Here is a 6,565-nt window from a genome sequence, read left to right as displayed (position 1 = left end):
GGTTAGAATAAAGTGGCTGTTTGTCAAAAGAAGGGTTACCATATTATTATTTATCCAGTTTTAAATGGATACAATTTCAAATTACAAAGTGAGTGAGTGAGTGAGTGTTTAATGATGCTTTGAACAGTATTTCACTTATATCATAGTGTGTCAGCTAAAAGTATAAGGAAACCCTAAAGTGATGTAGGCCTATCAACAAGCATTTCAGTCTCTAAATCATCTCATCAGATATGATCAGTAGAAACATGTTACTTGATCTAAAGATCAGCAGAAATCAGTATAATTTGTACCCAAGATACAGCTGTATCCATTTTCAGAGACTGACTGACTGACTGAGTTTGTTTTTACGCCGCTTTTAGCAATATTCCAGCAACATCACGGCGGGGGACACCAGAAATAGGCTTCACACATTGTGCCCATGTCAGGAATCGAATCCGGATCTTCAGCGTGACGAGCCAACGCTTTAACCATTAGGATACCCCACCGCCCCCCATTTTCAGAGAGGACAGTGGGGTAGCCTAGTAGTTAAAACATTTGCTCATCATGCCGAAGGCCTGAGTTCGAATCCTCGCATGGATACAATGTGTGAAGCCCATTTCTGGTGTTCCCACCATGATATTGCTGATTAAAGTACTAAAAGCTGTGTAAACTCCAAATAACACACGTTTTCAGAAATGTTGGTCACTCAACAGCAAAACTGATTTTAATTTGCAAATTAGAAACTGTATTTTATAAATGACATAAACACAGAACAGTTCCATATTCCTCGGGTAACCCCTCGCAGTTTCCAAGCACATTAGGAAGCAATGTCATGTAAACATCTTCAGCATTTTCCTTGATGTTTCAAGCTCAAATACACATAGAGTCATGTCAATACATGAAGTTCCATACAATGAACTCACACAAAGTTAAAGTTAATTAATAAATAACCAACTGCCCCTTCCCCTCCAACCCTTATATATTTACATCAACAATATGACATGCATAAGTTATAGGGGCACTTATGATGTACCACATAGATTCTGTTACATGTCTCCAGTTAATATTAAAATATAACACATGAAGCGAGACTATATTCTATTCATCTTTCCCTGTTAAGTATAGTCATATTACCAAAACAATAAACACATCAAACTGAATATTTCATTTGCTGAAGTCCTTGCATCAATAAAGTCAGCAATTTGATAGTAATTTTAATGTTTCATCAGAGAATAAAACTGTCCCAGTGTCACACAAGATGGATGGAGTTTTCCAGCTGTGTAAATACTGCTCCTCTACATGTGGTACCTTGCTGAAATTGACACTATAGAACCAATCTCTTAAATATTTCAGCTATCAAATGATCAATATTGTAATTCAAACATTCGATTAAATTTTAAAGATTTATACACTTGCTACCATAATAAAACAAATAATGCAATGAGAAATAAACCCGGGGTCTCATGTTTCAAATAAATAAAAAAATAAAGAACATAAATCACATACATATAGCTGTCAATACGTCACTCTAGAAAGAGACAAGTATACCCTGGGGCAGTAATCAATTTCAAAATTCCCATCTCACCTGCCAGTACAAGGCTGAGCCCTAGGTTATCCTGATCCCATGGGGGCCGTAACAAGCTTCTGTCCCTTGGGATCCAGTGATGCTGGGCCCTAATATACGCCTTGCCTATACTCCTCTTTATCTTTTCAAGAATTAGGAATTGCAAACACATGGTTATAAACAATGGACTTAATGCAACAAGGGCGATATAATTGAGTTACCACAAACCGCGGGGTTTTCTTCTGTTTGGCTTTAGTTCAATTGGATTGGAGAATTTGGTTTGTTGGGCGAATTTGTCTCATACATTGTTAACAGTGAAGGGAATGAGACAATTTATGTGTTGTATTTAAGCGTGATTGATTCATGTTTATTGCTGAGTCAGCTGTTTGTACCGACTCCATTCAGTCTGTGGCTCTATACTAAAAGACGTTAGGCCACATCATATATACAAGCTTCTGCCTAAAAGGTTTATCAGGCTTAAACAGATGCCTTAATTGCTGATGAAAGAAACATGGTATTTTTATCACAAAGGGTTAAAGATGCTCTGTGACCGAAAACTGAAACAAATATGTTTCCTTTTGATGAATTAAAATTGTTTACAAATATTATCACTGCACAGTGCCAAACAAAGAGTTTTCATTCAAGATCGCCACAACAAAATTAATTCAAGAACATTGCACAAAGGTGGTTATCTACACCCAACAACAACAGGATATAACCCTGTAAACAATGCTATCCAGTACACTGTTATACCCTTAGACTACAGTGTTAATAGACTAGTTGTCCCTACCAGATAAATCTAAAGTGTCTCAAGCAATGCCGTTAATCTAGAGAACAAAGATATACTATATTTCCCCTACAGAGTGCAAGCGAGAAACATTCAGGGTTTAACAGTAGATAACCTTTAGTTAATAATTCATTGAATCCATGATCAAAGAAATATAGAATCTTCATCCCTTAACTGTCAAATATGTAATAAAGAGGCTTAGATAACCAAATAACGTAACATTTATATTTGTGATGTTTGTAGTTTGACCTTGAAAATTGGATTGAATTCAATGACTTGTGCATACAGAATAATCATTTTGAGATGATCAAATTCCCATTTGATGGCATGTGAATGAATATGATGAAGATGTAATGATTAGTGGCCAGGTACTGGTGGCAGTGTTAGGTTTCTTCAGTTGTCAGGGGAATAATATTCATCAGATTTATGCACTCAGTGTGATCGTAGTTGACAGGTTTGGGAGAAAAGTTCAAATGATAAATTAATGAGTTGTTTCCAGTTCACTTTTGAGATATATAATTTCACTTTCAAGAGTAATAATTCCACTGAGATAACAGTGGAAATAATTACTTCTGAAACATGATGGTTATGGTGCAGATGTAGGCGTGGACATCCGAGACTTTGCAAATTAAAATGAAGTATTATTCTGATACTATTTTCCATGATGTATCCCGCCTCTGTACATAACAACAGAAATCTAAACAGAGTATCATCTCACAATTAACACAACCGCAAAGGAGATACTGCCATCCTAACAACTGTTCCATGTTAATGACATAGAGATCAACAGAAAAAAAGAGAAATGTTTCCCTCTGATATTTAAACAAATTTAGTAATGCTGATAAAATTAAAAAGATGAAATATTTTCCAATAATTATGAGAATGAACGACAAAGGTCTTCAACTTTCAAAGCCAATATTAATGCATATTCACTACAATATCATACGATAGTACAAATATTAGCATGTCTTTACAGATACAATTCAACGCTCAGAGTCTATTATCTGACTATTTCATGAACAGGTGTTTATGCATCACTCTCAAACGATGATGACACACTGTAAAAATACTGAAAAATACACTGTAATTGTTCTTTGGGAAACGACAAATGTCAGTCTGGACTTGAATAGGGGCATTAGTTCAATAGACGCATATGCGATATTTCAGTGTAGATGCAAACACTGTTATCAAGCAGGTAATAAAGAGGTATCTCCCTTGTTCATCAGACCAGCTTCTAAATGCAACTCAAAGAAGTCATTCTTGACTTATTTGTGTGGAGTATCTAGTCAATAAAATGGTTTGGATTAATAAGGTTTCCACATAACACTTAAGGTTCCACATTATAATAACAGTCATCTTAGAATGCACTCAATTTCATGTAGTTAGAAACCAACCTGATATATACACCTGTCACTCAGTTGTACCTACCTGTAATTAACATCACAAACAGTTCAAAAGCTGATTCAAAACCAGTTCCCTACGTTCACCCATTAGCATGTACAATTACATTCAGTTTCACATTTGTAGAAACCAACATGATATATACACCATCACTTAATTGTACTTACCTGTAATTAATGTGACAAACAGTTCAAAATCCAGTTCAAAACCAGTTCATTACATTTACTCATTAGCATGTTAAAGATACTGAAAATCTGTTTCAAGGCCACACTCATCTTATATACAACTAAATCAGTGTCACTAGCTGACAAGACAAAAGAGAATTCAATGACGCGTGTCAAAACATTTGTCAATGGAAGCACGCTTTAATTGATTCCTCCCAGTCAAGTGAAATAGACCATTTAACATGGACTTGTGTCATTACGAAAACACCCTGCCTTGTGTCTATTCACCTAACACAAACAAGCAATGAAACATGACACCTAGGCTCTAATAGCGACACAAGTCCACTCGCAATTTCTATGGTACTGGACTAAGGGATTAAATTTGTATAGATCGCTACATTGTTAAGATGACAGGGTCGTCAACTAGTCCCCATCGAGATTGGGTACAAAAAAGCTACATTGGCCCTTTAGTGATTAAGTGAGGTGAAAGGAATACTCATTAATTGGACTTGAGTGAACTGACATCAGTGTAGCGACAAGATTCCTTTTGAACAATTCAGTTGTTTGAATGGGAGAAATTGAAGGTTTGTGTTTGCTTGATGGTGACAAATTGTTGTGTCAACATGCATGTAATAACATTTTGTGACTTTAAGAGTGTTTTCATTGTATTCTGTTGTTGTGTATATCAATTATTACACCTCAATGTCATAAGAAACTGATTTCATCAGCGCTTACCGTTCTTTGGACTGTTCATACATGTAACGCTTTGATAAGCATCATTGTATCAACATCTTTAAGTGACAATTAGAGAAGTGTTGGCAATAATAAAGAGGAAATATAGTTGGGATTTAGAAGTCCAAAATGACATCCAAATACAAATATCTTGATAAAACTGCTGAACAAGCAGTATTCAAGATGTACTAAAGATGTACTAAGGACCATCATAAAATATTGCTTGTTAATGGTCGACAGTAAAAATAAGAGAATGTCAAGGTTTTATATTTATGTGATTTATTTTACTAAGTATTTGTCATTTTGTTTTATTCATCAGTAAGTGTATACAATATATAGTCACAATATGACATCATTCTAAAACAACGTATTTTGTAAAGATGGCTGTTGTTTCCCAGACTTTACAACATTACTTTTTCACGGGTCATAATTCACCGTGCAAGAGTTGCCTCATTAACCTTATTTTGTCTGGTTGGACAGAATGTAAGTTATATCAAATCATATTTATATGCTCCTCAAAAGGAATAAAAAAACATGACTATAGTTAATCTGTCATGGCTATCAGGGCTTGTCTTACTTCTTTTAAGTACTATACTTTGATACTTCTAGAAGTGGCATTTAGCTCTCTCTGTTATCAAATTTCTTTGGCATCTGTAAAGTATCTTACTTTTGTTACCATAAAAGTCATTGTTTGTTTGAATAGCATTTGATTAAGAGAAAATGATCTGACAAAATGGAAAAAAAGGCTGTTGTATTTTTTAAGTAATTCTAACGATCACTTCATGAAAACAAGAAGACATGGGATCCTAAAGATATGAGAAACTGGTTTTACATGTTGGGTACAGTAATGCGACAAAACAGTGTTTCTGCATTTTCTGAATATTTACTAATGACTACAAATCAATAGTACTCTTAAAGGTTTTATTAGATTTCCATATTTCATGTCATATAGAAATCCATCCAATTGGGATAAAATATGTAACTGATAATTACTTATAGTACTGTTATCAAATAGTAAGTTGGTTTAATGTATATTTTAACAGTATTTCCTTTTTTCAGATTTTCAAACAAATTTCAAATATTGAGTCCCCACTTCACTTGTCTTATCTATTCTAACAGAAGTTCTATGTACTGCAGTGGGGTAGCCTAGGGGTTTGAGTGTTCGCTCATCACATTGAAGATCCTGGTTCAATTCTCCACATGGGTACAATGTGTGAAGTCCATTTCTGGTGTCCCCTGCCATGATATCGCTGGAATATTGCTAAAAGCATCATAAAACTAAACTCACTCACTAGATATCATGGGTCTTCTAAATATATGATTTATATAGTCCTTGACCTAAATGTTTGTCATCATACAAGTGTAATTATGTAATAGGCTTTTAGATGTTCACCACTTTGGAACCAACTAACACAATATGGTGCAGACAAACCTAGACACAAACTAGGAATCAGACACAAACCCATGATCAACACCCTAGACAACTGAGCCACCTGGACCTCTACCACTAACAGTTTTAATGAAGAATATAAAACTAAATACATCTTCACTTAACTTTATTCACATGATTTGTCAACAGGATATTTATGGATTGTAACATTTCTAACAAGAAATATGTGACAGCAAGCAAAATGTAATTGTTTTTGGAATCTTAATGTGTGTGAAATTAGTTTCAAAAAGTCTTAGGTGTCTTACAAACAAGAAAAACTTGATCTGGCATATGTCACAAGCTCCTGGTTACACATGTCAATTCAATCAAGTCCACTCAGCTTCAAACTAACATGATCAACAATGCTGTAAATGCTGTTTACCCTTTGACTAATCCCATTTAACAAAGTCAGGTTTAAAACCAACTTCATGTGACAATCTCACAGCCCACCCTGACAGTAAATGGTTACTCAAATTGGAAAATAGATCAACTAAGAGCTCAAGAAAAAC

Source organism: Haliotis rubra, unplaced genomic scaffold (assembly GCF_003918875.1).
Source record: "Haliotis rubra isolate DU_JTF1 unplaced genomic scaffold, ASM391887v1 Scf1, whole genome shotgun sequence".
Classification (NCBI taxonomy): Eukaryota; Metazoa; Mollusca; class Gastropoda; order Lepetellida; family Haliotidae; genus Haliotis; species Haliotis rubra.
This window is presented reverse-complemented; position numbering follows the sequence as displayed.